At 40.6% G+C, this 22,569-nt stretch overlaps 2 protein-coding genes across 5 annotated transcripts in view; one reads left to right on the top strand and one right to left on the bottom strand.

Annotated features, from left to right (window-relative positions):
- LOC108872552 (uncharacterized) overlaps positions 1-18,529 on the top strand; it is a 29,606-nt gene extending 11,077 nt beyond the window's left edge. The window contains exons 3-4 of one of the 3 annotated variants that reach the window (XR_007813910.1): positions 9-610; positions 18,262-18,529. The gene's annotated coding sequence lies outside the window, so the exon portion shown is untranslated. Of the gene's footprint in view, positions 1-8; positions 879-17,428; positions 17,487-18,261 lie in introns of those variants that run through there. The other 2 variants (XM_018660306.2, XM_018660313.2) reach the window with 2 other exon arrangements.
- Positions 1-20,001, bottom strand: part of LOC108872625 (uncharacterized) — a 37,643-nt gene extending 17,642 nt beyond the window's left edge. The window contains exon 1 of one of the 2 annotated variants that reach the window (XM_051073104.1): positions 19,797-20,001. The gene's annotated coding sequence lies outside the window, so the exon portion shown is untranslated. Of the gene's footprint in view, positions 1-2,287; positions 2,408-19,796 lie in introns of those variants that run through there. The other variant, XM_018660442.2, reaches the window with a different exon arrangement.
- Positions 20,002-22,569: the final 2,568 nt, after the last annotated feature.

Here is a 22,569-nt window from a genome sequence, read left to right as displayed (position 1 = left end):
ATTTGCAGTGGAATACTGACACCTGACAATATGGTTTGCAAAGAAGCACAAGGAGGACCATGGAGAGTTGATTACTTAAGTCAACTGCATGCTGCATTGGAGGTCACTTCTATTATATAATGCATTAGTTTTACTGCTAAGAATAATAACAACAATCAAATCAAACAACATCAATCAAAGCATAAAAAAATGATTCTAGAGACATGTTCCACTTAAAAACTTGGTTTTCCTTGTAATTATTTTTAATTTCCTTTTTTCTTTTCGTGAAGCATTTTGTGACTATACGAAAAGTGCTATATAAACAAAGTTTTTAAATCTCATTACCCAAATAATCTTAAGGAAACATAACCAATCAATGATATCAATTACAAATTGATTTGATGTATTTTAAAGCCATACATTTTTTTGACTGTACTAAACAGATTTGTTCTTTTTATTGTTTTTAATGACATAGTCAAGATGGAGATGAAATGGTAGAAGACAGAGAGGCTGTTTTAGTTATAAGTGGTTTGTGTTCTTGTTTTGTTTCTGACATGATGTAAATACATTAATGACTTAATTTGTCATGTTTTCTTTTAGTTGTCACACTTGGCAGATGTTTGATCTTTCTGTAGTTTTATCTTTGTAACTTTGAGTGGCGTTTGTGCTCCTTTGTTCCTGGTAAGGTGTGAGGGATGTGGCACTGGACAGTGACCGTGGTAACTCTCACTGTTGGACTTATTATCCAATGGACCTAAAACCCTGTTTAACCAATTATCCAATGACAATTGTACACTTGGTCTAGGTTGACTGTTGCCTCATGTCTTTGTTCATTTTGACTCTGATGAAGACAGTAGTGTTGGAAATGTCTGTTTGCAAAATTAAAGGCGTTAAATTGATCGGTGTGCTCCAGTCCCCTTTGTCCTTTGAAAGACTGTTATAGTTATGTGAACATCTCTGTGATAGACATTAGTGTGTGAGGACAGCATAATGTTGTTTTACTTGAATGGTATCCAAATAATGTCCTGTGACTGTCTTGTAGAATAGCCATCAGTCTGTGGAGTGGCCGGGAGAACAGCTAACATTAACTTTCAAGCCAAAGCTTCATGTTCTCAGTTACACAGGAAACTGAAGTGGAACCACAGAGTTCTGAAAGAAACAGACTGAAAGAGAGGAGGGACTCAAGTGTGTAGAGCAGTAATAATCTATTATATTGAGTCTTTCGATGATCCTTTCTTTTCAATTAGAATAAAAACCCAGTGGATAAAGGTAGTAAAGTATATACTGATGCTGAGTTTTCAGTAGGTTTCTGACCCCAGACGTCACTGCCTCTAAGTCATATACTGGATCTTTTTTATGTAATAAATATAAATACAAATATATGAGGTATGGCTATTAACGAGACTGATGCTGTCATACACTTTTAATGACATGAACACATTTCAGTGTCTTTCTCCTTCAATATACTCTGCAGTGTAAATTATTTTAAGTTTAACATGCTTACATTATTAATCTGTTGGAGACTGTTACTCAGTTAAAGAGGTTTAAAGGTGTTGTTTCATGATTGTGTGTAAATGATGACATTAATTAATTTTCACATTTATACCTAAGATATTTGAGTTGTAATTAATTATTATTTGAATATTGAAGGATGTGTTTGGAGCTGCAGTGTTATAAATAAAGATTTTTGTGAACCAGACCATCATTCAGTTAGAGATGTTACAAGTAGAACTGATCTGACTTTGTTTTGACTTATAATAATCACAGTGAACTGTGTTACATACTTCACCACCACTGGTTTGAGGAACCTCTCTGCTGCTGTTATGGTTGAAAAATAGAGCCACAAAGAACAGATCATGCAGTTCACCAGTTCTGAAGTTATAAATACAAATCAAACACAGAAAATCATTTTTTCTTGAGGTAACACTGCCACCTGGTGACTAAAAGTTGGCATTAACCACTGACCAGGAGGAATATTCAAATCCAATACATAGTTCCCAGTTTATCAGGTACACTGAGAAAAAAGAAAAAAACTGCACAGAGCTTCAAACTGTTTTAGAGCAGTTGGTGGTTGTGTTTAAATGAGCTGTGTAATAAAGAGGAGTGTTCCTGTTTGGGCTGCTGCATTAGTTTCAGCCAAATTCAATCTTTCATCCTTATTTTAATATTCACCAGCTATTCATACAGAGGGAGAACCCAGTGACCTGTGGTGCAAAGTGAAGGATGACGGTAAAAACTTGGCACAAGTTACCTTACATTATACAAACCATTATGTTAATTTAGTAGTTAGCAAACCTTAGAGACTTACGATGCACAGTTGCCGTTGTCCTGGAGATAAATCTTCGTCGTTACAGACGCAGCAGCAAAGCTTCGTCTCCTCAACTGCACAAAACGCACCCAGACAGGAAAGCTAACAGCTAACGGCTAACAGCTAACAGCAACGGCTAACAGCTCCAAGCTGTGGACTCCATGTCCTGACAGGCTGCGGTCATTCACCGCGGCAACAGACGGTGAAATACAGAACAAAAAAAGACCAAAGAACTAAATTAATGCCGTTAAGAATCAGCAGCTCCTCACATTCACTTCGCTGAGGAGGAGACCACGCCCACAGGCGACGTCAACACGCAATTTATGGTGCGTTCCAGTTATACTCGGAAGTCGGATATTTTGACTCGGAAGTTTGAAACGGTTCACGATCATGGTTCAACGTTTCTTTTTTTCTTGAACAGTTTTAAGAACGCACAGCATATTTGCACTAAAATCTTAAAGTCTTAAACTACCATAACCGGGTTTCTAGTTGCCACTGTAAGTGGGCGTGTTTAGTGTTTAAGACCCGCCCCTCGCCCGCTCCAGCTCTGCTCTCTTGTCCAAACATGGTCACTTCTGGCTCCAAAAAACCAAGATAGCGACGACCACGTCTCAAACTCAAGGCATCACATCGACAGCTTACAAACGAACGGGTAATGTCACTGCACCTATGTCTATGTTAAAAGTATTGCTCAAAACATCAACGTTTTCATCTGAATGTCGGCCATTTTGTCTCATAAAACATGAAAATTTACACATCTACTGTTACATTTCTAGGAAATGTTAATATAAATTCAGCTCTAGCCAGATGTTCCCAAACAAACAAAAACCAACAAATGACACATTCTGCTTTTCACAATTTATTAACAAAATGATAAAATAAATAAATACAAATTGATCAAATGCTCCTAATATCAACTCCTCCCCATGTTCCCTACAGTATTTCCTAAACACTGCATACAAAGAATTCATCACAGAAGAGGCTCAATACAGAGGTAAGAATCCCACCAGACCAGTCACAATGTCAGGCCAACAGAAGACACATCTGGAACAGAAGTCAAAAAAATAAACACATTCCTTTCCAAAATCATTATGAAAAAATACAAACAATTATACAAATATTCAGGTTGTGTAATTACCAATTTACACATTATTCAGCACACCAGGTGAACTTTTTCTTTATTCATATCGCTACAATGCATCTCACCAAATGGAAGATAAAAAAAGACTTCTTTTATTTTTTTAGTTATTTTTTTTTGCACTCAACACACCCCCAATGGAATTAGCTGTGGATGAGGTAAGAAGCTTCAGGTGTACAGTTGGGTCCGGACAGGATGGATGGTGAGCGGTAACAACGGACTGATGTCATGTATCGACAAAATACTAGAAGGCCACAATCATGACTTGATCGTTTCAAAACTAAAAAACTGAAAAGACTCGAGTCGGAGTGACCTACTTTACAGGATGCTTCCAGAACAATCCACCACAGAGGGAACTGGAGATGAACATTATTAATGCATAAAAGACGTCCTCAAATACAAACTCGACAGCTCTCAGCTGCAGACACACGGCCCTTTTCCAGCTTGGTGAATGCACACGATGCTGACGCAGAAATGAATTTCCAAATGATATACATCAACTACATAAAAGGCTTCCAAACAGAAATGCACATTTGCAGTGTTCTTTGGATAAATTCACTTTTTAGAGCTTGACTAAATAGAAACTGAGGACTATTCTCTAGAAGAGGACAAATGACCAGTGCACTCCAAACTACAGTTTGGTTATATATTTTGATGTTTAAACTTTATGTTTAGAATGAATCATAATTGAACTTTACTCATGAATTCTGGTCAATTCGCTCCTCCAGTCATTTCTATGTTGTTGACTTTAGAGCGGTGATCCTGGATATTGGTATCATTGGGCTGACTGGCAGACTGTGCCTTCTATGGTAGATGTGATGCTGGCTTGTTAGACTGATAAGTTGTTATGCAAATGGTTTTCCATCTAAGCCCTTCTGTCCCCACTGCTGTTCAAAAGTGATGCCCTTGTATGAACTTGTCTTGGCTTGATGCTCATTTAAGCAAATTACTATGACAGTCTTGTGTATTTTTTACTGTGTCCTTTTTGCACTGTGTGGATTGAGCACCCATAAATTCTTATTCTATTCTATTCTCCGGAAAATGTACATATGATGTTTAATGAATGCTTAAAAGCATTTTACTAAAAATATGAAATAAAAAGTTGTTCAGTATGCTGAAAGTTTTCAGCCAAGTTGACCTAATCCTGGACACATTTTCATTATCAGGCTGCCCCAACAAGTCTTTAAAGACTCTGCAGCTGATTCAAAATGCTGCAGCACGATTACTGACAGGAACTAGGAAAAGAGACCATATTTCTCCTGTGTTAGCCTCTCTACATTGGCTCCCAGTCAAATCCAGAGTAGAATTCAAAATCCTCCTTCTCACTTACAAAGCCCTTAATGGTCAGGCTCCATCTTACCTTAAAGATCTCATAGTCCCCTACAATCCCACTAGGACTCTGCGCTCCCAAAATGCTGGTTTACTGGTGGTTCCCAGAGTTTCCAAGAGTAGAATGGGAGGCAGAGCCTTCAGTTATCAGGCTCCTCTACTGTGGAACCTTCTCCCAGTCTCGGTCCGGGAGGCAGACACCCTCTGTACCTTTAAGAGTCGGCTTAAAACTTTCCTCTTTTCCTGTAGTATTGTGCTCTTCCGTCTCTCTCTCCTCTTCTGTCTCTTTCTGCACTTTAATTATCACTACTATCATTACTACTGCTGTATTATTGGTATCACTTTACATTTTTTACATGGAACCTGTGTTATGCTATGTTCTCTACCCCCCCCCCCAAACCGGTCGAGGCAGATGGCCACCCACCCTGAGTCCGGTTCTGCTCGAGGTTTCTGCCTATAAAAGGAAATTTTTCCTTGCCACTGTCGCCTAGTGATCTGTTGGGTCTCCCTCTGTAAAACACCATATTTTAAAGAGTACGGTCTAGACCTGCTCTATATGAAAAGTGCCTTGAGATGACTTTTGTTGTGATTTGGCGCTATATAAATAAAATTGAACTGAATTGAACTGAACTATGCCACTGCATTTTCATATCATTCTGTTCAGTTGGACCTGTAACCTGGCACGGTACAGTATAATCACACTAGTCACTGAACTCTGGGGGTCAAACATGCTTCGGTATGGTATGGACCGCCTAGTGTGAATACACCCTAAGAGAACTGCTGACATTTCTTGTACATCCTTCAGAAAGTTGGAGGCCTTGTGTTTCCTTGTGCAGCAGTGTCTGCAGTTTAGAAAAAGTGCTGATATTTCTTGTAAATGCTGAAAGAGGGGGAAGGAACAAGGTTTGAGCTTTACTGTACAGGTTTTTAGTCTTGACCTCAGTACTGCAATGGAAATAAGTCATGCAACTTTACGGCAATATCCTGATGTAATGTATTCTCATTTTTCAATCAATCATGCGCAGGTGGTGCCCTTGTAGCCTGGTGGCTGCACTGACCCTACGTGGACGACTGTACAGAGCCTTGCATATATCCTCTGATGACAGTTCTTATGTCACACTGACCCTAAGGGACTCCTGTGTACTCACAGATGTGGAAAGTATAATACTGGCCCTGGTCCTCCTAAGAAATGCTCAGGTGGAGAGCTTTCTTGGGGTGTTTATGAAATTACTCTGGGGACACTGAGGACAGGTGGCCACCACTTTTTGGAATAGGTGATAGAGTAGTGATCGTGGATATTGGTATGGCTGGGCTGACCGACACAAACTCTGTGCCTTCTACGGTAAACGTGATACTGGCTGGTTCGATTGGTAAGCCATTATGCAAATGGTTTTTCATCTGAGCCCTTCTGTCCCCATCGCTGTTCAACACACAGTGACACCCTTGTATGGGCTCCTCTCAGTTTGATGTTCATTTAAGGAAATTAATGTGAAAAAGTCCCTTTTGTGGGGGGACCAGTGCAGCAGGTGACCAGTTAACTATTTGAGGGTGTGGTTTGGTGCCGAGGACCATATTAAAAGGAGCTGTGAGCTCAGCTACTCACTCTTCAGCTGCTGCATCTGCTCTTCACTTTTCAACCTAAACGTGGATGGCAATTCAGGTAAGTAAAGGGAAGGAACAAGGTTTGAGCTTTACTTATTATTATATAAGACATAACAGTACGTTTGCATTTGATAATTTGAGTGTATGTTGCTGATAATACTAAGTACTTTTAGTCAAGCAAAATTCAAAAGAAAGATTTTTACTTGTGGGGTTGAATGTAGTGGGGACTGGATAACTTCCAGTATATCATGCTTTTTCTCTTAACTGCCATTACATGAAAAGGATTTATTTTGTGCTTGCTTTAGACAACAACACAGCAGGAACTATTAGGGCAAACTCTAATTGATGAATTTGATAATGTATGTTACCTGCTCTGGTAGTAGATTATGATTGTTTAAACAGAAACATCTTGTTATTCTGAGCCTATGTGTAACTGTGTGTGTGTCATCTTGGCAAAATGAAAACACCTATATAGTCCGCAGAAACTTTTCAGGTGGGTCGCCAGGTGGGTCCACTGAAAATCTTGGGGTGGCACACCAAAGCCAAAAGCTGTAACTGAATTACTATGTCAGTATGAGAGCTAAGGAACTGCAAATGGATACTTTAGTCTCCTTAACACACACAATATGGCATAACACACAGAGTACGATTTAATACTGGGGGTAGACGGAGGCTGAGCATTCGTCTTTATATTAAAAATAACACAAGTTCATACTTCAACGTTATGGACATAAATGTTAAACAGAATTTGATCTTCTTTGTCCCGAATACCTCCCCCTAATATTACATTTGTCTTTTTGACTTTGGTTAAGTGTTTGCACACTATATTTAAGTGGAAGCACCCACTGTAATTGCCAAGACTAAACACTCGAGAAAGGTTTTTATAAAACATACGAGATGTATACACAGGAAGTGCCTGGGTTTCTTTTTGCAAGTGTCTAGTGTTAGCGAAACGTGTGTGTCTGTGTTTCCGGCCTTGTTACAGTGTCAACTTATAACTTTATTGCTTCTCTGATCTCTCCACAGTCCTGCTGTATAAGTGGGTGTGTCCATGACAGCACAGGTGTGTATAAAATCAGGTATACTTCTCATGCAGCTCTTAACTCTGAGACACACAGACCATGACATCTAACCTTATACTCACCTCGTCTACACAAATCCCTGATCTACACTATCAATCATAAAAAGAAATCAGCACAGAAACGTGGGTTTTTCCTACTAATCTACCACCATATACTGTAAAGTGTTTTGGTTACTTCAACAAAGGAAGTTGTGTTTTTGATGTGACTTGTTTGTCTGTAAATAGGATGATACAAAGACTAGCAGCCAGATTTTCATGAAACATGGGAAAATATAGCACAGGCCGAGGAAGAGCCCATTAAACTCTCAGACTCACAGGTCAGGTCAATGAATTAACTTTCACTGTTGCTAACTTTGTGAGATATGGCATTTGGCACAGGCTATAAAAAGTTTATAGTGGAGGATATGTAACGGACAGACTGAGTAGGCTAGACACCAGGGACAGCATTAAATTGATCAGAGGAAGGACACTCAAAACACCCATAAACGAGGTAGGAAACAGAGACAATAGGAGTCTTCTCTAACTCCAGACCCGCAATCAGCATGATCAGCTCAAATGGATACAAGGACAATGTGGACATAAGCAAACAAAATCGCCATTTTGCAACAATAAGACTGGACCTTTACTTATGATATTTGACTGCGACTTCTATCAAGAAAAGTAGCATTAAGTAAGAAGTAGATGGAGGTGCAGGCTGTGAGCTAGCAGGCTGGAGACTGACAGGCTCAGATGCAGGCTGGGAAACAGGTTGGGGGCAAGTTGGTCGGGAGCTAGCTGGCTCAAGAGAGGAAGCATATTAGCAGTCACTGAAACTGGTTGGTGGCTCTTAAACTGGGAGATGGGCTGGAGATTAAGTCACTGGGAGACTGACATGTTGCTAGCAGACTGGGAGAATGACTGTGGAACAAGCTGAGGGCTAGCAGGCTTGACTCCACAGGTGGTTATGGCGACAGTGAACATGGTGCAGGGCTGGAGTGGTATTTCCTCCTGAAAAAGGCTGTCTATTCAGAAAATTCAGGATTCTACCTCCAAAGAGGAGTCGTCAACATTAAGAAAGGTGTCCTCACACACATCAAAGTCCTCTAAGGTGAAAGGCAGGCCACATAGGAGCTTGAGGTCACGTGTATAACTTAAGTTAACAGGCGTATGCTTGTACATGGTAGCTGCTGCATTGGTAATTCAAAGTTAGAGGGTCGGCATAAGTTGAAATATTGGTAAAGTGATACTTTACTAAAATAATCAATTCCAATAAATGGGTGGTGTGGTGGGTGTGGCAAAACAGTAATTTTAAATGATCTGTCAAAAGCATACACTACCCTTTTTCTCTCTTTATACCAGGAACTGACTGGAAAAACTACAGATCATATCAAAGATTAAAAGAATGGATTTTTACTTGCATAGTTGTTAAATTATTTTTTAGTAGGCTACTGTCCTTGTCCAGCTACTAACGATCAGAATAGCAGCAAGTCTCTGTCAGTGTAGTATAATGATTAACAAGCAGGATATCTATGACTGCTGGTTCAATTCCCAGATAGGACACAGTTCAACTCTTAACTAAGGTACTGAAGACCAATTGTAAATATCCTGATGAATATAGATATATTTTATATATTTTTAGATATTTATAGATGAATACTATTTGTAAGTTGCTCTCAATAAGAGTGTCTACTAAATATAGCATGTTTTATAAATTCACTGTTATAATGTTAAAAAGGATTCATGTTTTTTATCAAAAAATTCAACCATTTTGTATATCTTTTATCTTTCAGGAAAATTGCACTTTAACATCACTGCTTAGCTACTGAAGACTTCATTAAAAATGGGAAACAAGGTACCAAAGGAAAGTAACATGGGCGACCGCCTGAGGTGCATTGAATGTGGCGAAGTCCTGCCTCCATGCAGATCCTTCTCACATTTATACCAAACTACTATTCATGGGCGGAATGTGCATGTTTTCAATGGAGGAGAATACTACAGACCAGTTGGCCATAATGAGTTATACCAGTGTAATGATTGTTTTTATAAGAAAATCAGAGATAAAGAGGAAGAAAGGAAAAGAGAGGAGGAGAGGAGAAGAGAAGAAGAGAGAAAAAGACAGGAGAGAAGAAGAGAGGAGGAGAGGAGAAGAGAAGAGGAGCGAAGAAGAGAAGAACTGAATCAAAGACTCAAAGAATCAAAACAGAGAGCTAAAGAGCAGCGCGAGAGTCAACTGAGTATCGACATTTCAGAGGAACAAGAGTCCACGCGACGCGTTCTAATCAGCCATCTGGATGACTGGGAGGCAATCTATGACTCAGACAGTGATGGGCTTCTAGAAATCCTCTCATCAAAATGTAGCATCAACATTCATAACCTTAGTCTCGCTCAGCTGACTGCTGATCAGCTGGGAAACATCCTGTCAGCCCTGGACAAACTCCTGTTTGATGAATGGATCAGTGCTCTTCCATCCCGTAGCACTCTGCAGCACTCACAGGTGTTCATCACTGAGCTGTGTGTCCTGTCTCTGGAGATGTCTGAGGGACTTTCTCTGCAAGGCTTCTCCAATCATCTGCAGCCCCTGGTGGAGTCCATCAGCCAATCAGCAAGCAATGTTTCTGAGAGTTTCCTGCTGACTCAAGCCCTGTACCTGAACCTGATGCACTTCTTCACTGACCACAGCACCTGTGATTCTGATGCAGCTCTCATAGCCAAACAATGGGCTGAGGGGGACCTTTCCACTGAGGATCTCTTTATCATAGATTTCCTCGGCACCCTCACATCATCACTACAGAACGTGGTTGGAGGATCCTCAGTGTTCATTTTAAAGATGGAAATCCAGTGTCTGAAGCTTCTCCTGTTCACACTCACTCATCTAAATGGCAAAGAGAGACCCTCAGAATCCACTGAAAGGATTCTCAGACTTGTGCAAACAAACCAATGGACACCAACAGAGGCACTGACTCTGCTCAGAGCACTGTCAGAGAAATATGAAGAGGATGCTCCAATAACTGAAGTCCTCACAATGGTACAAGTGTACGACATATCACCAGACTGGACAGATGACTCCGGACTCTCTCTCATCCAGGCTCTGGACATCAGTGGCCCTGAGAGATTCCAACATGACTTCCAAAAAACTCTCAGAGAGCAAAATGTGCGCAGTCTAGATTCAGCTCTACAAGAACTGAAAATGTTAAGGAATTTGGACGATTCTGTCGTTGATATGATAAAGAACATTACCACTGGCATCCTACAATATTCAGAAAATGCTCCAAAAGATAAACCATTCATGAAAGATTCCTTTAAATGTGCAAACCTGAACACAGATGACATTCAAAACACTCTGTCTCAGCTCTGCAGAGCAGTTTCTGACACAAAAGGCTGGTGGCCCACAGTGCAGCAGATGCTGAGGTGGTGTGTGCTGGTGCTGACTGAGAAGAGCGAAGCACTAGAGTTGGTTGGTGAGGAAGAGGACCCATGTATCAGAGCCATGTTTGTAGCCACACAAGTCTGCATGGGGAACAAACAAGACATTGTCCTCGGCTCTGACGTTCACTCACATGAACAAACTATGGAGTGGTCTGACTTCTACAAGCACCTTGGAATTTCTGTCAACACAAACATGACGAAAACTAACGCACTACAGGAGGATGTCTATGAAGCAGACATTGTGTATGGTACCATGGACGACTTTGTCTCCGATTACTTTCAATATGGCTTGGAGGTGATGGAAACAGGGAAACCTTCCCTTAGCCGAGGATTCATCATTGAACAGAGAAGTCCTGACCTGGAACTGTCAAGGCTCAAGGAAAATGATGCCTTGGTGTTTGCTGCAGAGATCCTGCAAAGCCTCATGGGTAATATTGACAGTGAGGATATGGAGCTGAGACACAGGTTTATTAAGGCTCTTTTTCAGGTGCTCTACACTAACCTAAACAAACGTGCAGACACTGACAGTAAAATCATAACTATCTTACAAAAATGTACTGGGAAAGAACTGCCTCCCAATGAGGTCTACACTCTGACCATTCTTGAGAATCTCCTTAAAGAGTTTACTGGAGAAAGTGAGAAAAACAGAGCGTCTCTGGGAGGCAAACTGTGTTTGGAGAGTTTATTTGCCTGTGCAGTGGAATTCCAAGACTCAAAAGAACAAATCAAAGAACTATTCCAGATGGTGTCAAATCTGGTAGCACAACAACTCTGGTCACCAGTAGAAGCTTTAAACCTCCTTGGTGTGTTGACTGACCACCATCACACTGAAGACTGTGTTTCCATCATGAAGATTTTACATTTGATAGAAACATATCAGGTGTCTTCCGAGTGGACAGATGAGAAGAGCAAGTCTCTCCTTCAGCTTTTGAACTTATCTGAAACTGAAAATCTGATCCAGTGTTTAGAGAGAAGCTCCAGAGATGAGAAAGAAAAAAGTGTTGAATGTCTCTTTGATGAAATACGGCAGATGAAAAACATTGATGAACAAACACTGGAGAAATCATACTCTATAGTAAATACTGTCAAGGAGCTCATTAAATCTGGTGAAATTAAAAACCACACAGATGTACAGCAAGCTAGGAATCGGAGTCAGAGCACAGATACAGAAGACCTTCAGGAGATCCTGGCAGTCTTATGCAATGCTGTACACCAGTGCAATGCTAAAGGGAAGTGGTGGCCCAGAGCCACTCAGATGATAAGCTGGTGCCTCTTGGCCTTGTCTGACACTGGAAAGCTCCTGGAGATGGGAACTGGAGAAGGGAAGTCTTGCGTCATTGCAATGTTTGCTGTGCTGCGTGCACTTAGGGGTGAAAAAGTGGATGTGGTGTCCAGCTCCTCCGTGTTATGTCAAAGAGATGCAGAAGAATGGGCCGACTTCTACAAATACTTTGGCTTCACAGTTGACACAAACACAGATAAAACCAAAGATGCAGAGAGAAAACAATGCTACCAGAAGGATGTGGTCTACGGAACAATCGAAGCCTTCGCTGCAGATCACCTTCGCCAGATATTTGAGATGAAGGATGTGAGGACTGATCGCAGCTATCAGTGCATCATCATCGATGAGGTGGACTCACTGCTGCTGGATCAGGGAGTACAGATGACTTACCTCTCCAGTCCCATGGTCTCCATGCAGCACCTGAACATTATTCTGGCGATGATCTGGAGCCATGTCAGCCAGTATGGCTTCCTGTCAACAGGACACCGGACATTTGTCCAGGGCCCCCCTGCTTCATTCTTCAAGGCCATTTTTGATTCAATTGACACAGAAGAAATTAATGACCCCATGGATATTTTACGTATTACTGAAGAATCAAAGATTGTGCCAGAAGGATTTACAGAGGACATCTACAAAAGTGAAAAAGATGAACTTCTCAGGAAACTGAAAACTGTGAGTCAAGATGCAATGGTGGATTTCTTCCAAGAAATCGAGGACTATGTCCCCTATGGTTTTAGTGTATACACTTTAGATGAAAATGGCCTGCTCTGTCTTAGAAAGGCCAGCACATACAACAACCAGGACATTCCAGACCTTGCATTTCTTGTTTTGGAGGAAGGCTTGTGTTGTCCTCTTTATGACTCTGAAGAGATCATTGTCAAGCCCATTGCAGATTTAATCTCTGCGAAGATTCAGTACACCCCATGCACAAACAATAAAGACAAAATCAGCATCCCTGGATTCCTGAGAAAGCTGATAGAGAGGAAACTGTCAGTGTGGGTTCAGAATGCCTTTCTGGCAATGAGACTGAGGCAAGGACGGGAGTATGTTGTGGAGAATGACAGTGTCTGTCCAGTGGACTTCAGATCCACTGGTATCGTGGAACTGAGTAAGAAATGGGGTGATGGTCTGCAGCAGTTCGTTGAGATCAAACACCAAGTCAAACTGAGCACAATTTCCACTGTGACGAACTACATTTCTAACATTTCCTTCTTTGAAAAATACCATGGGAAAATATATGGAACAACAGGGACACTTGGGACTGAAACAGACATGCTGTTTTTGCAGGAATTATATCCAAATCTCTCGGCCTGCAACATGCCGACTTTCAACAGGAAGAAGTTGTTTGAGGTCAAAGGTACTCTGAAGACTTCAACTGAAGAGTGGAAATCTGAAATAAAACGTGTGGTTATGGCTCAGATTTCCCCAAATTCATACAGAGAGGGAAGAGCAGCCTTGGTGATCTGTGAAACTATAAACACAGCCAAAGAGCTCTATGAAGAGCTGAAGAGCATCATCCCAGGTAAAATCATTCTCTACATCCGCAGTGACAAAGACAGTTTGAGCAAAATAGATGAGGTACTGAATCCTGGTGATGTCATTGTTGCCACAAACCTTGCTGGGCGTGGCACGAATATTAAGGTCTCTGACAAGGTGAACAACAATGGAGGACTATTTGTGATCCTTTCCTTCCTTTCTGAGAACACAAGAGTGGAACGCCAGGCATTTGGTCGAACTGCACGCAAAGGTAAACCTGGATCTGCACAGGTAATCATGACCACTGATCATCTGGAGGAGTCCTTTAAGACAGTGTCGTCTCTGGAGGAGGCAAAGGAAACAAGGGACAGACTTGCAGTAAAAAGGATAAATGACACAATGAACGATGTCACTGAGATGAAACTGCGAGAGGACCTGTTCTCAGAGTACTGCAAGACCCTTCAGGACATTTACAGGAACACAGATGGAGATGAAGAAAGAGCTGTTGTTGCTGTCATGAATGAGTTCTGGGGGATTTGGTTGCAAACTAAATCAGAAGAAATTGACCAGTTGAAGAGAAATGAATTGCAGGACAGTTTGAGAGCTGATTTGCTTCAGGCAAAAAGACAGTCTCAAAGTCAGACTTCACCGTGTTCCAGCATTTACCACTACATCAAGTTTGGGAATATCGCACTAGATGAAAAACAGTGGGATATCAGCATGAAGCTATTTGAGAAAGCTATGGTACAAGATGAAAGTTGGGCAGCCATAGCCTTTTACAGTCATGCATACTGCACTATAAAGCAGAAGAAGGAGAATTACCTCACTAAGGCCAGAGATGATCTCAGGAAAGCTCAGGAGTCTCTGAAGTACCTCAGTGAGGAATGCATGGTCTGCCTCCAGTTTGTAAAAATGTCCTCTTCTCAATCAGCTGACGGGAACGCAACCAGCCTGGAGAAACAGCTAACAACCAGGTGCAAGATGTTAGGTTTCTTTGATAAAAACATAAGTGAGGCTATTGTAAAGCTGGAGGAGATAAAAGACAAGGATGGAGGAGCAATAGCCAATAAATCACCCACGTTCTCCCTGGTGTCAGGCAACGATGAAGATCTCCAAGTGGAGGCCTACAATCTGTACAGTCGAGGTCTGAAATATGTCTTTGCTGTGGAAGAGGAGCCTCGTTTCCCATGGGGAGCTCTGGCGGTGTTCTTTTTAGGGGTTCTGCAGATTATTGTAGGAGCACTGCTCACTGTATTTACATGTGGAACATTAGCTCAAGTTGGCATGGGGCTGATCACCGAAGGAATATCAGACGTCATCTCTGGCATTGAGTCCATGGTGACTGGAGAATTTAGCTGGAAATCTTGGGCTATAGGAAAAGCCATTTCTATTGGTGTATCTCTCATTGGGTTTGGAATTGGAAAACTGATTGCAAAGGGCTTCAAAGCATCTAAACTACTGATTAAGGGACTTGGCAAAAAACTGAAATCAATGCCAAAGTTTCTCTCCAAACAGGCTAAAGATGGACTTAGTGCTGTTACAAAGACAAATATGAAAAATGCAGTGAAACACACTGGGGCAAAAATAGCAGAAGAAATTATTATCCAGGGACTTGGGAAGTTAGAAGAGAAATTGCTAAAGGAAATACTCAGTGGCATTAAGGATGAGGTGAAAAAGGGAATTGTAAATGATGTGAAGTCCAACATGGAAAAAGAGCCCATAGCTACATTAGTAGACTCCATTATACTCTCACACCTTGAGGATAAACAACAACTTCCTGATCTCCTGCAGGATGAGAAAAGAAAGAGCAAACTTCTGGCTGTTTTCCAAAAATTAACCGATATTGCATTAGAGCCATTCCACGCTGACCTCAGCTGGCAGAACAAACTTAACTCTTCCATCTCCACAGTGATTAACAGAGCTAAAGCAGAGGCCAAAGGCAAAACACGTGCATTTCTGACAGCCATCCAAACCATTCACATGGTGACACTGGCAGCAGATGCCATCAGTACAGTGCACAGCCTCTCAAACAAGTTTTTTTCACACCTCCAAGAAGAGCTGAATAAATTCAAAAAGGAAAATCATTTCTTAGAGAAAGTGAAGCGAGATGATCTGTCTGATTCAGAAACTGTGATGCTGAAAGAATTCAAACAAGATTTAGCCAACACCATCAGTGCTTTATTAGCCGACGCTCTGGTAGAAGTGTTCCACCAAAAGTTCTCCAGTCACATTGTTTCTTATGCCCAACGTCAAGTAAATGGCATCATAGGCAATTATGTAAGAACTGGCTTAAAGAGTGGCAGAACAGAGGAAAAACTCAGAGCTGGACAAAACAACAGATACATTGCAAACATGTCAGCAGACGTGAATTCAAAACATAAAGTTGCAGGTAAACAGTCACAGTCACACGCTGAAAAGATCAAGAATCCCACGACAGCAGGGACCATTCTGGATATCAGAGTCCTGTCAGAAACCACTGGCACTAAGGTTGTCATCCTAACAGAGGGCAGCCATGGCAAGCTTACCAAAATGCAGGAGCTGAATCCAGGCACTAAACCTGCCAGTCAAACTGTAACACTGATCTACAGACCAAAGAGTTCCCAATACCCAGACGGCCATTACGATGTGCGCATCAACAATCAGACAGTGACTGTAACCGGCAAAGATAAAAGCTGTCTGTTTCACGCTTTAGCACGAGGCATAAAACCAGAGGCCAGTGAAGAAGAGATCACTTTGGAAGCAGGACGCCTCCGATCTGTGGAGGCTGACACTCTCCTGAAATACCCAGGCCAATGGGAGCCTTTTGTCAGACGCAAAGAGTGGACAGATGCAATCAGAGGAGGTGATTGGTACATGGCAGAGGGAGCTGCACCAAGAAAGGCCATAGAAGAAAACAAACAGATGCTCAAGAAAGAAGTCGGAAAAGTACAGAAGTACAAAGATTGGATAAAACACAGTAAAAATAATCCTGGCACTGGACAGTTCATCAATGTAGATCACCAACCACCAGTGAATAGCATATTGCAAGCTATACAATCAAACAAGAGCAGCAAATTAGCTCAAGCCATATCTGAAGTGGCAACAAACTCACATCTTCTGGATACCAGCCTGATTCCTTATGTAAAAAAATCTCATGGCTCTGAATTTCCAACTGTATATGTGCCGACAAAAATACACTGTGAGTTTACTAGTATGAAAACAAAGAAATTCAGGGAGTTACTTGCTGACAAAATAAACCAGGATGATGTTGTGGGCACCTTTAAACTGACCATTCTAGGTGCAACGCCAAGATTAAAGTTAAATAGTACAGCAAACTTCAACAACTTCACAAACAGCCCATTGAGTAAAACCAGGCTTGACACTTTTGAAAAGAGTTTCAAGCGACATTCTAAAGATTTGGTACAACATTGGTTCAACCAGCTTAATGGCAAGGGTGTCATGACCAATGACCATCTCAACACCCTTACTGACTGGATCAACAAGAAGGGCTACGAGGATCAAAACGACCCACACTGGAATAAAGTCTCCAGTCTTCTCTGATGCAAAGGTAACATTGTAGTATAAGAACAACTAATAAAGCACATATAAAACAGCATTAGGAACATGTTACTGGTGCCCTGTCATAAAGGCTAGTCACCATGTGAATCAGAGGAGTAGTGTGCAGCCATTTTGTCTGTAGGAGCAGTTTGATGTGGGTGGGGTTGATCATTTAGGTCTACTCACTAAAATATGCACATTAAAGTAAGAAATGACTCATACTTAATAGTCTGCATTATGATTAGCAGTAGAACTGAGTGAAAAATTTACCAATTTGTGTTCTACTTACAGTGGAATATTGACACCTGACAATATGGTTTGCAAAGAAGCACAAGGAGGACCATGGAGGGATACCTCTCTGATGTTCATCTGGACACCAGATATTTATTTTGAGGATGGCTGTTAACGTTAATGTCAATGTTTAATTAAAAAAGAATTAACTTTTAAAATCATTACAGAAAATATTTTAACTGAATATAATTTCTTATCTCAGGCATAAAATAATGTCAATCTCAAATTGCCATTGCAAAAGCAAATTCAAAGTTTATTCTCTTTTACTATATTACCTTTCATGTTTTACTTTATTTTGCTTATTTCAGAGATCTTCAGATATTTACATAAACATACAGTTGATTACTTAAGTCATGTACACGCTGCATATGAGATCACTTCTATTTTCTGATACATTTGTTTTACTGAATAATAACAATTATCAATCAAAACATAAAAAATTATTACATTATTATGTTCCACTTTAAAACTTGTTTTTCTTTGATCTAATTATTTTTTTCACTCTTTATTCTTTTTGTTAAGCCTTTTGAAACTTTTAGAAAATTGCTCTATAAACAATTTTATTACAAGTTTATTACTATGATTATTACTCAGTCTTAATGAAATATAATTAAAAAATATATGTTCGACTGTGCTGAACTGATTTGTTCTTTTTATTGTTTTAATGACATAGTTAAGATGGGGATGAAATGGTAGAAGACAGAGAGGTTGTTGTAGTTATGAGTGGTTTGTGTTCTTGTTTTGTTTCTGACATGATGTAAATACATTAATGACTTAATTTGTCATGTTTTCTTTTAGTTGTCACACTTGGCAGATGTTTGATCTTTCTGTAGTTTTATCTTTGTAACTTTGAGTGGCGTTTGTGCTCCTTTGTTCCTGGTAAGGTGTGAGGGATGTGGCACTGGACAGTGACCGTGGTAACTCTCACTGTTGGACTTATTATCCAATGGACCTAAAACCCTGTTTAACCAATTATCCAACTGTACACCTGGTCTAGGTTGATTGTAATTGTTTGCCTCTGTCTTTGTTCACGTTTCCTCTGATGACGACACAATAGTGTTGAAAATGTCTGTTTGCAATATTAAAGGCTTTAAACATTAATGAATTGGTGTGCTCCAGTCCATTTTGTCCATAAAAGACATTAGGGTGTGAGGGCAGTGTAATGTTGTTTCACTTGAATGGTATCCAAATAATGTCCTGTGACTGTCTTGTAGAATAGCCATCAGTCTGTGGAGTGGCTGACATTAGCCAACTTTCAAGTCAAAGCTATTATATAGCCCATATTATATATATTTCATTATTGAGTCTTTCAATGATCCTTTCTTTTCAATTAGAATAAAAACTCAGTGAAAGGTAATAAAGCATATATCAATGCTGAGTTTTCAGTAGGTATCTGACCCCACACATCATGGCCTCTAAATCATATACTTGCTCTTTTTTATGTAATAAATATAGATACAACACAAATATAGTGTCCCTACCCCTATGCAATACTGCGACCCAACTTAGAGGCAGACTGTCTGGTGTGATGCTGTATGGCATTATGGGTTGCCACCTTACCTGCCCTCAGACTTTAAAAGGTTTAAAGGTGTCATTTCTTGATTGTGTTACTATTTGAATATTGAATCATTGGGTTTTGGAGCTGCAGTGTTATAAATAAAGATTTTTGTGAACCATCAGTTAGAGAGTAAGACCATCATTCAGTTAGAGACGTTACAAGTAGAACTGATCTTACTTTGTGTTGACTTATAATAATCACAACCTGTGAAACTGTTGACCATACCATGGCTTCTCTTTGTCAGCCTACCTGACCATCTGAGCAGTGAACTGTGTTACATACTTCACCATCACTGGTTTCAGAAACCTCACTGCTGCTGTTCTGGTGGAAAAGCAGAGCCACAAAGAGAAACCTGTAGAGAAAACAGATCATGCAGTTCACAAGATCTGAAGTTATAAATACAAACCAAACACAAAAAAACTTGTAAAATCATTTTTTCTTGAGGTAACACTGCCACCTGGTGACTAAAAGCTGGCATTAACCACTGACCAGGAGGAATATTCAAATCCAATATATAGTTCCCAGTAAATCCTCTGTGCATGAAGGTTCAAACTGTTTTAGAGCAGTTGGTGGTTGTGTTTAAATGAGCTGTGTAATAAAGAGGAGTGTTCCTGTTTGGGCTGCTGCATTAGTTTCAGCCAAACTCAGGCTTTCATCCTTATTTAAATATTCACCAGCTATTCATACAGAGGGAGAACCCAGTGACCTGTGGTGCAAAGTCAAGGATGGTTGTAAAAACTTGGCACAAGTTTCCTTACATTATACAAATCATTATGCTAATTTAGTAGTTAGCAAACCTTAGAGACTTACGATGCACAGTTGCCGTTGTCCTGGAGATAAATCTTCGTCGTTACAGACGCAGCAGCAAAGCTTCGTCTCCTCAACCGCACAAAACGCACCCAGACAGGAAAGCTAACAGCTAACGGCTAACAGCTAACGGCAACGGCTAACAGCTCCGAGCTGTGGACTCCATGTCCTGACAGGCTGCGATCATTCACCGCGGCAACAGACGGTGAAATACAGAACAAAAAAGACCAAAGAACTAAATTAATGCCGTTAAGAATCAACAGCTCCTCACATTCACTTCGCTGAGGAGGAGACCACGCCCACAGGCGACGTCAACACGCAATTTATGGTGCGTTCCAGTTATACTCGGAAGTCGGATTTTTTGACTCGGAAGTTTGAAACGGTTCACGATCATGGTTCAACGTTTCTTTTTTTCTTGAACAGTTTTAAGAACGCACAGCATATTTGCACTAAAATCTTAAAGTCTTAAACTACCATAACCGGGTTTCTAGTTGCCACTGTAAGTGGGCGTGTTTAGTGTTTAAGACCCGCCCCTCGCCCGCTCCAGCTCTGCTCTCTTGTCCAAACATGGTCACTTCTGGCTCCAAAAAACCAAGATGGCGACGACCACGTCTCAAACTCAAGGCATCACATCGACAGCTTACAAAAGAACGGGTGATGTCACTGCACCTATGTCTATGTTAAAAGTATTGCTCAAAACATCAACGTTTTCATCTGAATGTCAGCCATTTTGTCTCATAAAACATGAAAATTTACACATCTACTGTTACATTTCTAGGAAATGTTAATATAAATTCATCTCTAGCCAGATGTTCCCAAACAAACAAAAACCAACAAATGACACATTCTGCTTTTCACAATTTATTAACAAAATGATAAAATAAATAAATACAAATTGATCAAATGCTCCTAATATCAACTCCTCCCCATGTTCCCTACAGTATTTCCTAAACACTGCATACAAAGAATTCATCACAGAAGAGGCTCAATACAGAGGTAAGAATCCCACCAGACCAGTCACAATGTCAGGCCAACAGAAGACACATCTGGAACAGAAGTCAAAAAAATAAACACATTCCTTTCCAAAATCATTATGAAAAAATACAAACAATTATACAAATATTCAGGTTGTGTAATTACCAATTTACACATTATTCAGCACACCAGGTGAACTTTTTCTTTATTCATATCGCTACAATGCATCTCACCAAATGGAAGATAAAAAAAGACTTCTTTTATTTTTTTAGTTATTTTTTTTTGCACTCAACACACCCCCAATGGAATTAGCTGTGGATGAGGTAAGAAGCTTCAGGTGTACAGTTGGGTCCGGACAGGATGGATGGTGAGCGGTAACAACGGACTGATGTCATGTATCGACAAAATACTAGAAGGCCACAATCATGACTTGATCGTTTCAAAACTAAAAAACTGAAAAGACTCGAGTCGGAGTGACCTACTTTACAGGATGCTTCCAGAACAATCCACCACAGAGGGAACTGGAGATGAACATTATTAATGCATAAAAGACGTCCTCAAATACAAACTCGACAGCTCTCAGCTGCAGACACACGGCCCTTTTCCAGCTTGGTGAATGCACACGATGCTGACGCAGAAATGAATTTCCAAATGATATGCATCAACTACATAAAAGGCTTCCAAACAGAAATGCACATTTGCAGTGTTCTTTGGATAAATTCACTTTTTAGAGCTTGACTAAATAGAAACCGAGGACTATTCTCTAGAAGAGGACAAATGACACAATTTAGACATTAAGACTTGATCGAGCCCCCCACCCCCACCCCCCACAGCTCTGCTGGGATCCCAACATTCAGCATGGTGCATTAGCCAAGTTCAAATTAAAATCTACACTAAGGAGCTAAAACCCTCTCAGCTCGGTCCATAAAACACAATGTCAGGAAGAAATGTTTCCGTTCTAACGTGGATGGCTACCGCACTGTTTAACACCTAAACTGCACACGTTTGGCATCAGGATGCCAGAATGTTCAAAGAAAAAAAGGTGACTTGAGTTTCACATAAAACTTAAAAACAAAAGCAAATGCATATTAAAAAGGTTTGACAAATCTTGTATAAAAATTTGCATAAGAAGGCATGCGTTCCACTGGACTGAGTGGACAGATGTTGCTAATTGGATCTAAGTCTGTCCATCATCAGGGTGTAGGTTAGTTTGTTCATTCCAAATGCACACAGGCTCCGGCTCACATGACCTGATTTAGCAAACTCATCCCTCCTCCAAAAACAGAAGAACCACAGCAGAACAACAGAACCATTCAACACAAAACTAAATGAGCTGCAGAGTCCGACTAGCGGCGTCCAGACAGGACTAAAACGCCTCTAGGAACTCAAATCCGGAGCCAGATTCATGACTGCAATTCATGTTGCTGACGGATCCCATTTTTACACTCTGATAATAATACTGGTCGAACCAAAAGTGCATCACAAAACAACTGACTGTCACACCGAGCAAGATCTCATCATCAACAATCCCTCTTTGGAGCATTTTATCGACTGACGATGACCAGATTTTCACCAAACTACCTCTGACCTTCGCCAGCGTCTGCAGTGATTTTTTTTTCCCCAAATGTAAAAGTTAAATCACGTAAAAAGGAAAATAAAACACATTTAAGGCAACTCCTATATTAAACAACAACAAAACACTATCTGGTCAATCTAAACGGCATAATATGAAATGTAGTTTCAACTTGCATTGACTACTGGCAGCCTGAGGTGAAGGGACCGGGTTTGTGCTCCGGAGTTT

This window comes from Lates calcarifer, linkage group LG10 (assembly GCF_001640805.2).
Source record: "Lates calcarifer isolate ASB-BC8 linkage group LG10, TLL_Latcal_v3, whole genome shotgun sequence".
NCBI lineage: Eukaryota > Metazoa > Chordata > Actinopteri > Centropomidae > Lates > Lates calcarifer.
The sequence above is the reverse complement of the archived record's forward strand: the minus strand, read 5'-3'. Positions and strand labels throughout refer to the sequence as shown.